At 46.0% G+C, this 11,323-nt stretch overlaps 1 non-coding gene across 2 annotated transcripts; it reads left to right on the forward strand.

Annotated features, from left to right (window-relative positions):
- The first annotated feature begins 5,733 nt into the window (after nt 1-5,733).
- Nucleotides 5,734-11,160, forward strand: LOC112937314 (uncharacterized). 2 transcript variants are annotated; one of them, XR_010738177.1, is made up of 6 exons: nt 5,734-6,576; nt 6,675-6,807; nt 7,420-7,493; nt 8,597-8,750; nt 8,862-9,013; nt 10,734-11,160. It is a non-coding gene; the product is annotated as an uncharacterized protein (transcript). The 2 variants fall into 2 exon arrangements; XR_010738176.1 differs by lacking the exon at nt 10,734-11,160 and having other exon boundaries at nt 8,849-9,172.
- Nucleotides 11,161-11,323: the final 163 nt, after the last annotated feature.

The following is an 11,323-nucleotide window of genomic DNA, read 5'->3' on the forward strand; positions in this document are numbered from 1 at the left end:
GGAGGAGGAGGCTGCAAAAAGATAAGTATTAAGGAAAATCGGTTGAGATCGACTATTAAAAGAATTAAGAATATCTTACTGGTGGAGCCGGTTTGGGAATTGGTGCTGCCGACTTCTTCTTCATAGCAATTTTCTTCTTCTGCAACCTTAAAATCTATGAGTAATCGGCTATAAGTGAGGGGATTGCAAAAAGAAAGCTGCTTACCTTTGAAAAATGGACTGGAGCAGAAGGAGTTGGAGAAGTTTGCTTAGGTGAAGCCGATGGGTTCTTTCAGTATCGCTTACTTCATCTGCGGCTTGGTCAATATCCTCGCCGATTTCTTCTTCATCCAGAGCTTGTTCAATGGATGGATCTAGGGCAGGCAGGTCATCGGTTGGTTTAGGCTTCTTGAGTTTGGCCTTCTTCTTTGGGGCTGGAGCCAATGTGTCCACAGCCGATGACCTGGTTCTTCTCTTCTTTCCTGCATCGGCTGGTTCTCTGATTAGGCCTTGGAGAAGAGTTCAAGTCTTAGGGGTATGATAGCCGATGACGGGAGGAGATGGCCCACCTCCATTGGGAATCAGACCTGGGGCATATTCAGTGTCTCTGCCACTGTTGCTTTGATGTGGAGGGGAAGATTCGGTTGTATGCAAAATATAAATAAAAGATTAGTCAAGTTATGAATCGGCTGACAATTGTTCAGATTAATAATGACAAGGTTTACCTGAGGTATAACATCAGGGAAGAGATCTGTCATGTACATCGAGGCCGGTTGGTGGAATAGATGCAACTTCCATTCACCCAATCATCTGTCAAAGTTTTTGCTCTTGAATCCCGCCAGCTCGATATTTTCAATGCTGCCCAGAGGAGGTCCTTGGAGATTAAGCAGCCAATCCATCATCAAGGTTAATGAAATTTCTCCTCGGCACTGGATCTTATCGGCGAAAAATAAGCCGATTGGGAGTTGGTCCATTCCAAGTTGTCTGGCTGATCTCATTGGGTGATAGAATTTATAAGAGACTTGGATGTTTCTTCCTTGATGAATACCGACAGGTAGGATGCATGGGCTGATTGCAGTTGAGAAAACTTCCCTGGACTTTTGGTATCTTTCATGATTGATATCTTCAAATCTAAAGTCCAACGGGAGCTGAATGTCTGCTAAGTCTTCATAGGGAAACCAGACCCGGGCATCTTTCTGAAAGCCCTCATAAAAACTGCAAAACCAACCTTGAGCAGTTCAGCTGATAGTTTTGCCCCGGCATCGGTTGGTGTGGATGCATATTCTCCATATGACATGCATCCACGATGAGTGCGTTCTTCACCATCTTCTACAATCGGCTCCAGCCTTGGGAATTCGGCTTCTGTCACTGATGGCCGATTGACAACTTTCATGACCATTAAGTTGAGCCAAGATTGTAGCAACCACCATGGTCCACCTGCTCCAACCACCGAGCCGACGGCTATTTTGGCAGATGCATTGTTCAGCATTTGGTATAAGTAGCCGAGGAGGATTTTACCTAGAGGAAATTCTCTTTTTGACACAAGAGCTTCGGCTGCAAACTGTCAGTTGGTTGTAGGGCCACAGCTGGATTCGCAGAAAAGAAACTTTTCTAGCCACATAAGTAAAAAGGCCACATGCTCTCGAGGAGTAATAGATCCTTAGCCCATATATGCTGCCACATATCCAGACCAACCACATATGCTTTTGGTCCTGAAATCGTATTGGTTTTTGGTGTTCAGGTTCATGGGATTAGCCAATGAGGATACATCTAGACCAGTGATCATAGTAATATCTATCAGAGTTGGTGTCATCGGCCCTTGGTTGAATAGAAAGGTGTTGATAGTATTGGACCAGAAGTAGGTGGCGGCGGCCATTAAGGGTTCATCTTTAGCTGAATTTGCTATAGTGAGGGCAAGTGCTTGACCGATTCCAATTTCATCCCAATGTGTTTGCTTGCTAGCCGATACACGCTTGTACCATGTAGTCCAACTCTTCTCAGGGGTGGTTTTCTCGAGAGACGGCCAAAACTTGAAGGTGTTCCTCCAGTGACCTAGATTAGGGTTGGCTAATCTAAAGGGGATTCTATTGGTTTTGCCGATGATGAAGTCAGTAGGGTCTAGATTGCCAATCGGACCGAGGAAATAATGTTCCTCATGCGATAGACTTGGAATCGCAATCAGATTGGACAGATGCTACAGATGCGAACAAGAATAGAGAAGAAGAAAACAAGATGAGGGGAGGGGAAATCAATCTGATGCGAGAAAAGGAGATCTAGCCGATGAGAACTTACCTCAGCATACTTGGCTGACGGCACGGCAGACGGGCTGGCAGAGGATGACATCGCCGTGGGCGGAGATCTGGCCGGAGATGGAATCGCCTGGGGATTGCCTTGTGCATCGGAGGAATCGCCGGAGAGAAAGTTTGCTTCGGCGGTGAAAACGGAAGTGACGGAGTGAAGATTTTTCGAGAGCAACGGTTAGTATTTAAAGCGCTGGAATAACGGTCGGGAAACGGCAGAGTGCGAATCTTGCTCGGAGTCGATATATGGCAAATCCGAAACATTACCAAATATTCCAGACTTGGGGGGCATGTGTTAACGACTAAATTTAGTAATATCAGTATCGGAGAGGAAGGTTAGATCGAAGCGGAATCAAAGATGAGGATCGTTGCGGAAACAGATTAAGAATCGGATGGAGTTCGGATCGGCTATGATTGAGATCGGCAAAGTCCGAGTCAGACTGGGTCAGGTGATACGAACGATTCCGACAGTACGACTTGGTGTACGACATCAGGTCGAGTTGATATGCTTCAAGATGATTGCCACGCATGGATAGAGTCCTGAGAAGACAATTGTATCTATTAGTTAGGATATTTTACGTAATTTCCATAGAGATATGTTTAGGCAAAAGTCTGCCGCAAAGACTTATGGTATCTTAGAGTTTGTTAGAGATAAGAGTCGTGTCCGTTATGGACATGTTGTGTAATTCTCGGGTATAAATAGACCCCGAGCCCCATGTAATCAATTTAATACACGTTCAATACAATCTCGGCGCATCGCCACCCTTTTTGCTTTAGTTTTATTTCGACGAGTTCTTGCTTTCGGGTTGAGCTGCATCGGTTTCGATCTTCATCAAGAGGTAAAACTTGTTATGACAGCTTGCATTCTCGGGATTAATGCTTCTATCTTTATGATACTCTAATCTTGTTTATGTAATTCGTCGATTTATCATATATCTTACATAATCTCTGGCAATATCGCTATCTAATCTATAATTGGCTAACATCTGTCGGTAGAGGGCAGCCGATTAGATTAGATATCGACGTTGACTTAGATTATATAAGGTATCCACCACTCTATGAAACTTCCAACGGCTTGATTGTCTAGATATTGTCCTTCTTTTCATACTTATAGCTGCATCAGTTGAGTTTGATCTTATGAGTCGTGATTAGAATCTCAATCTCTAGCCTGCTTCTTGGTCGCCGATTAGGGTAGAATCGGGGTTTCAGCCGATCTTACCTGATTTAACTATATTTGTTTTATATGCTTTATTGACATGTTAAATCTGCCCTTTATGTTGAGATCTTGTTGCATTTAAGTATATTAGGCTTTTGTTTGATATATTCTACTTGCTTTAATATCTTAATATAGAGTGGTATCGGAGTATTAGCCGATACATGCTAGATCTATCTGATCGGCTATGCTATGAACATATATAGTCTCATTATTAATATATATTTCGATTTAAGTGATTTATACTGTCTCGGCATGGCGACCGATCTATCCCAATCACTTGATTTAAGTATATATCGATATAAGGATTATATATTGTTAATATCTACAGCTGATCGAGTAGATTTAGTTCCTTCTTATTTATTTATGACTGTCGATCGATACATATATGACATCGGCGCAAAGATAAATGATATGTCATCGGCACCTAGCCGATCGGCTATCGTTTATAGATTTAACCACGGTTTCTTTGTCTTTATTTCTTGTTGATTGCATGATCAAATCAACTGGCACGCTAACATATCCGAAGGCGAGTTTTGGACCTGCACTAGAGTTAAGCAGATCTCCCAGGCCTCATGTTTTTCATCAACACACTGATGGTGACAGCTCAGTACAGGTATTCCTCCGCGCGTGTATATAGTCCTAAGTTAATTTCTTGGGGAGGGTACTCCTCCGTATTTAGCCCCGGTTGAATGGTCATGACGGATTGTCGTAAGGAACTCGGCAATCAGGGGTGGCTTCTCGAAGTACCAGGAGAGCATCAGAAAGAGGGTATTGGTTAAGTTATGATATAACTAGGGTGTATGTATAATATGTATATATACTAGAGATATAGGAATAGATCTTTCTATATTCTTTCTGCTTAGCTTAGATAATTATGAATGAGAGTATAAATGCTTCTGCTTAGTGTCACTCTACCCACTGAATTATATTAACCCCTGGTTAGACTCTGGTTATTACAAGTAATATATAAATTATTAGTACGGTTCTCTCTATTATAATCTTCCCACGGGATTAAACAAATACGATACCCTTAGAATACTCTCGGGTGAAATGCTACAATGGTATATTTATGCGCTTGCGGATGAACTTTGTAACCATAATATACCAGTAGTATTTATGCGCCATTACTAGGAATTATATTTCTAGTGATGTCGTTTAGAAATACCAACAACATCTAGCTTGCTGGTTAACCTGAACTTTAATTAATTAATTAATTAACTTAAAATGTATATATCTATCTCTTACTAGACTTAATTAATGAATGGAAAGATTTTGTGCATCCATATCCAACATTTAATTAGACTAGCCATCACATGTAGGGTGCTAATCTCTGATCTCGCTTTAAAAGGGTAACAAATCCTGGAGTCCCGCAGACCTGATCTCTCCTTGTAGTGCTACCGCGCTACTATTCTGCTACAACAATGGCATCCGGGAGAGTCACAGCAGCATCAGCAGCAGGAGTTCTCCCCTCTTCCCCCTAACCTGTTGCGCAGTTCTCCTCCTCTTCCTCCTAACCTGTTGCGCACGCAACAGGCGAGCACTGAAGCTGGGGTGCAGCCGACACCAAAAGATCCCCTCCTAGTCCAAGGATCAGGAAAAGCACCCACGCCCAGAAGGTGAACATCCTGCGTGCGTGCTGGCGGTGGGTGAAGCTGGACCACGGGCACCGCGTCCTACCGCCGCACAACGATGTGTACGACCCGTGCTGCAACGCAGCGCGGGACGTGCGGGCGCTCGACATGAACTGCATCATTGACCTGCTCATGGGCAAGGAGAGGAGAAGGTACGACGTGTAACACCCCGATTTTCGTTCAGGATTAAAAATCATTTAATAATACATTTTCTAGAAATTAAATAAAAGTTAAATCAATTTAATCAAGTGAAATAATGGGAGAATTAAAAGTTTCCTTTAAAAATCATTGGCCAAGAATATTTTGTAATATTCTTTGTGCCCTAAAATACTCTCCGGATTCCGGATTTTTTCGCGAATTTTCGGAGCTCAAGAAGTAATTTTAAAGTCACAAAGTTCAATTAATCAATTAAATAAAAAGAAAACCAATTAAAAATCTCTCTCCTCCCTCTTGGGCTCGGCCCAAGCCTTCCCCTTCTCCTTCCCGCCCCCTTCCTTCTCTTGGACCAGCCCAGTTCGGCTCCCTTCTCCCACTAAGTCCGCTTAAGCCCCCCTGCCCAGCCTCCTCTCTCCTCCCCTCGCCGACAGGTGGACCCGAGGCCCCACCTGTCAGGGCCTCCTCCTACCTCTGGCTCCCTGAGCCGAAACCACCGCCATGCCGCCCTTTTGCTGCCCACGTCGCCGCCGAATCAAGCGCCCTCCCACTCGCGCCCTCACGCCCAAACCGAGCGAAATCGGTTCCCCTCCATCTCCTCCACCAAATCCCCTACTTTTCCCCAATTTTTGGCGCCAAATCAAGTCCCCACTTCACCCACGTTGAGCTCCACGTCGCCGGCTGCTGCCGCCCCAAATTCGCCACTCCCCGGCCTCCCCGTTGCTCCCTCGCGCTATAAAAATGCTCTCGAGTCCTCCTCTTCCGTTTCCCCCTCCTTCCCGAGCTCCTCGCCCCCCCTCCCGCTCTCCCCACGTCGAGCCGTGCGCCGCCGCTTGCCATCGAGCTCCAGCCGGTCGCCACCGCCGCTAGTCTCCACCGCGCCAATCCGCCACCGCCGTTAGCTTCGCCGCACCACATAGCACCCCGGCATCCACTTTATTTCCCCGAACCACCACCGTGACGCCGTGTCCACACGCAGCCCGAGCCGCCGCCGCTTTTTCCGCCTCTTGCCGCCGCTCCCGTCGCTGCCAAACCGCGCCACTGCCGTCGTCGGCATCTCCGTGCCTAGCTCCACCCCGGCAGCTGCTCCTCTCCCTCAAATCGCCACCACAACTACCATCCCACCATGCAAGCCGAGCCGTTGCCCTTTCCACCGCCTCCGGCCACTCCCCGCCGGCGAGACAGGCCTCGCCCGGTCGTGCTGCCGCCACCCTCAGCACCACCGCGCTCCACCGCTCCTCGGCGTCCACTCCTCTTCGCCGAAGACCCGCCGGAATCCCAACCACCTCGCATTCTGGTGAGTTCCGCTTCCGCCCCGAGTTCCATCGCCGGCATTGTTTTCCCGCCGCTTCGGTCGCCTGTTTTCCTCCCTAACCCATCCAATCTCTTCCTCAGGTCTCGCCGACCCTCGGCCTCCCCTCCTCCTGTGCCGCACGCCGCCAAATCGTCGTCGTTGTCCTCGCCCGAGGGACACCGCCGCCTCCTCGCCTCCCTCCGTCGACCGCCTCTCCCCGCCGTCGACTGCTTGGTGAGCATCCCTCCTCTCCTCCCCGCTCCCTTCCATCGCTTGTTGCGCCGCCACTCGCCGTCAGTGGCCGGTGCCCGTGCGCCGCCGCCGCCGTGTCGCCGTTCGCTCGGCCCGGCCGGCGAGCCGGCCTCCCCTCGCGTGGCCGCCAGATCCCCTTTGGGGTGATCCGGGCCGTCTACGTGGCGTTCGCCGTGGCTGCCCGTGGCTCCGCCATGTCGGCGCCACCTCGCCTTGCCTTGCCGCCTTGGCTGCCACATGGCCGTCCACGTGGTGCGCCCGCGCCTATGCCGCGGTGGACCGAGTCCACTGTGGGCCGCTCCTCTTGCGCCACTAACTCGTGGGGCCCGCCCGTCGGCACCGCCCTTTGATGACGTCAGCAGCGGCCCTTTCCCTTTGAGCAATTAAATAATAATTGTGAAATAAATAAATAATAATTCTAGAAATTCATTAAAATGGCTCAAAACTTCTACAATTCATATCTAATTCATATGAACTCCGAATTGAGCCATTCAACTTGCAAAATTCATCTAAAATTGAGCTCTACATGTTTGTTTACTTTTTATGTATTGTTTGCTTGGTTTTATTAGAGTTTTTCCTCGTTTTGCGTGTCAGCGTGTAGAATCCGTCGTTTCGGAAGTTCGCGGTCACGAGGATAAGAGTTCAGAAGATCCAAGTGAAGAAGCAAGGCAAGTCACACATTCCCCTTGAGCATGTTGATCCTAATTTATAAATGTTTTATCGTTTGCAAATAAATATGCATGTTTTGCTAATTACATGGGAATAGGGTTTACCTATCTGCTCGCTTGTGCTATGTTTACTTGATATATGTCATTTGTCAACATTGGGTAATAAATCGACTAGCTCATGTTACTTATGTGACCTAGCTAGAACTATATGCTTAGCCATGCTTAATTACCACTAGCTCAGTTGATGGGATAATTGTAGTATTAGACCTTGTTAGTATCAGAACGAGCTGCGTGCTCGAGACATTCGGCCATATTCATTAGCCATAATTAACCAACTAAAATGTGACTTATTGGTGGGCTGTGGGTGCATGGTTTTGCTGATCACACCCATGGCAATTAAGGACCGGTTCGCGGAATGTACTGGAAGACATATAATGCTTGCCACAAGCGGGAATGGGTAACTACCTGACTTGAAGTATAGCTTTCCTCTGGCTGACGTTCCTAGGCAAGGGTGGGCGTGATGGAGTTGAGTCAGCCGAGGTGTTCGGTTGATCGGCTTCCGGATTCACCATGGCACGAGAGGGGACTGCCCACTGCCTTGCGAGGAGTGGGGGTGAAACCTGAGGTGTGGTGTGATTGGTCAGAGGGGGTTATATGAAGGGTCTTGTTACAATCACTCGATATAGTGACGTGTTCATCATGGGCGCATGATGACGCGGTAACATGCCGGTGGATTGTGTCTTGTGGGTACAGTTGTGCACCTCTGGCCAAAGTAAAACTATTCGAATAGCCGTGTCCGCGGTTATGGGCGATCGACCAGATTCACCATGATTAGTCTCACCCTTAATAAATTGACCCAATGCATTGTAGTTCAGGTGGGTTGGTTGGGCCTGTTCAACGTGGTGTAGTGTTGATCAGTGGAGATTTAATGTTACATTAATCACTCAATAGTTTTTACTGTTTTGCTCAATAAAATGTTTTACAACCGCCTTTATGCAAATAGCCACAAGACATCCTTGTATCCCCTTGCACGTCTGCATCGTTTGTGTAGTTTGCTGAGTATGGTGGTTATACTCAGCCTTGCTATTGTTCCCCCTTTTCAGAAGTGTAGAGCTTCTGAGCTGAAGACGAAGTTATAGGACCAAGGCTCAGACCCCAGTTAAGTTTTGCCTGTGGAGTGGAGCTAAAGCCCCGCTAAGATCGCCTTTTTCCGCTGCTGCTGCTTTCTTTTCGATGTGAGGACTAAGTGCCTTTTCTGTAAGTATTTTATGCTTTATTTACGTTTTGAACTGTATATTACTTGTCATTTTGTGTACCCTAGCTGGTCCTGGACAGAGATTTAATACACAAAATAGTCTGGAAATTTAGGGCTAAATTTCTGGGCGTGACACGACGTCGGCAGGATCAGGAGCCTCGAGCGCATGTGTGCCTCCTCCTCCTGTGTCATGTGGGGAATTTTGTTTCACAAACGCTGTGAAGGAATTGGACACCGAAGAATGGTCGCATGGGAGGAAGTTCAGGTGCGCAAAGTCGTAGCTGATTAGGGTTTCGTTTTCTATTCATATTTTTAGAGACAAAGTTGTTAAATGAGTTTGTTAGTCTAAGTCTTATAAAAGCTGTAATCAGGATGGTTCGGATCAACAAGAGAAATTAATCTAAATCTTCCTGCTATATTCTAATCCTTCTTCCCCATCGGTGTGCTCTTCCCCAGCGCACTTCTTTCTTTTTGTTCGTCTAATTGCCAACATGCCTCGACCGTCGAGGCGATTGAGGCGTTGGTGTTGACGACCAAATTTGGTAGTACCATGGGTTGGATTCAAAATTGGAGACCAAGCCGATTCGGAAAAAGCCCGTTCGGGAAATCTGAGTACACGTCGGCTATGAACAGCATCGGCTACCACACAAATTGGCTACAGTGGTATCGGCTACCACATATCGGCTAAACACCGGATCAAACAAAGTCAAAGCCGGCGCCACCAATCTCAAGAAAGGTGGCCCCATAACCGTCGTCGGGTTGGATGAAGACCTCCATCGTTATTGCCACACAAGGATAGGAGTCCTGAAAAGGGCAATTGTATCTATTAATTAGGACATTTTCTAGTTTTCCTTAGAGATAGTTTGGTAATGGTCCACCTGAAGGACTCATTTGTATTTTGAATTATGTTAGAGATAAGAGTCGTGTCCAGCAAGGACCTGTCATGTACTTCGGGTATAAATATGGCCCGACCCCATGTAATCAAGGGACGACAGTTCAATACACTTCGGCGCATCGCCACCCTTTTTACCCTTATTTTTGATGACTTTTTTGCTTTCGAGTTGGGCTGCATCAGGTTCGATCTTCGACGAAGAGGTAAATCTTGTCATGGCGGCTTGCGTTCTCGGGATTAGTGCTTACATCTTCATAACACTCTAATCTTGTCGACGCAAGTCGCTGAGTTATCATATATATCGCATGATATAGATCGATCTCATCATCTGAGCTTCATCAGCTAACCTCTATCATCGAAAGCGGCCGATAGGCTTAGGCTTTGATATTAAGCTAGATTATGTGGTATATCTACCATCTCGAACAAGCTCTCATCGGTTTTATTAGATCTTTCATTTCTCTTCACGCTTAATGCTACATCGGTTAGGTTCGATCTATTAAGCACTGTCCTGAAATGTTTTATCTAATCTTTTCTTTGACTGCTAATAGAGATAGTATCGGAGTTTCAGCCGATCTTACCTGATTTAGTTGTTTTACTTCCTCATTTGGCTCTAGATTGTCTAAATCCGCCCCTTATATCAAGATCCCATCCTTTTGAAGTATATTAAGCTAGTCCATCATGCTTTCTAGTTTGGCCTTAGCTTCATATATTTCATCCACGTTGGTATCTTGGTATAGGGTGGTATCGGAGTACTAGCCGATACATGTTAGGTTTGCTCTATCGGCTATGCTGTTAGCATGCATAATCCCTACTTTTGGGCACATTTGGATACAGAGTGATTTATACTGTCTCGGTGTGGCCACCGATCTATCCTAATCACTCGATCCAAGCATGTCCTATCGGACGGATTATGTATCGCTAACATCTACAGCCGATCGGGTACACCGAACAATCTCCAAGTTTTTATCTGCCCTTGCCGATCTAACTCAAGTTACATTGGCATGGCCTCGGACGATATGTCATCGGCAATCTTGCCGATTGGCTATCGTCGATGGGTTTAACTATTTGTTGTTTTCTATCTTGTTGGTTGCAGGATCAAACCATCAGGCACGCTCAGAACCCGAAGGCAATTAGAACCCGAAGGCAATTCTTTTGGAACTGCACTAGAGCTAAGCAGATTTCCCAGGCCGCTGCGTGTTGATTTTTCGCGTCAACAGTTGGCCTCCCTCGTTCCATCGCTATAACATACCTACGGTCATTTGTCAGGTCATGATATCCTTGGTCTACTCAATAGAGAGGTTTGGGGGAATCCGGGCATCCATGTAAAGAAAACACTAATCAGCGATTAGCCGTGCCCGCGATCACGCTAGTACATCTTTTTTTTGGTCAAGTTTGTGTGTGTGAATTTTGATAGAATTGTTATTTTTGGTCCACTATATTTTGGGGTGTATGTTGTTTCTTTTTTCTTTTTGTATCAATTTTTCTTTTCGGTATCTAAGTTCACGTGAGCTTTTGGTCCATACGTAAAACTTGACAATGAATTAGGATGTGATTAATTAAATATTAGCTATTATAAATTTGAAGAAAAAAGATTAATATGATTTTTGAAGCAAAGTTTGTATATATAAATTAAATATTGTATTTATAAAATTTATGTGTAAAATTTTCCTTCATTTTTTTCCT

This window comes from Oryza sativa, chromosome 12, assembly GCF_034140825.1.
Source record: "Oryza sativa Japonica Group chromosome 12, ASM3414082v1".
In the NCBI taxonomy this organism is placed as follows: Eukaryota; Viridiplantae; Streptophyta; class Magnoliopsida; order Poales; family Poaceae; genus Oryza; species Oryza sativa.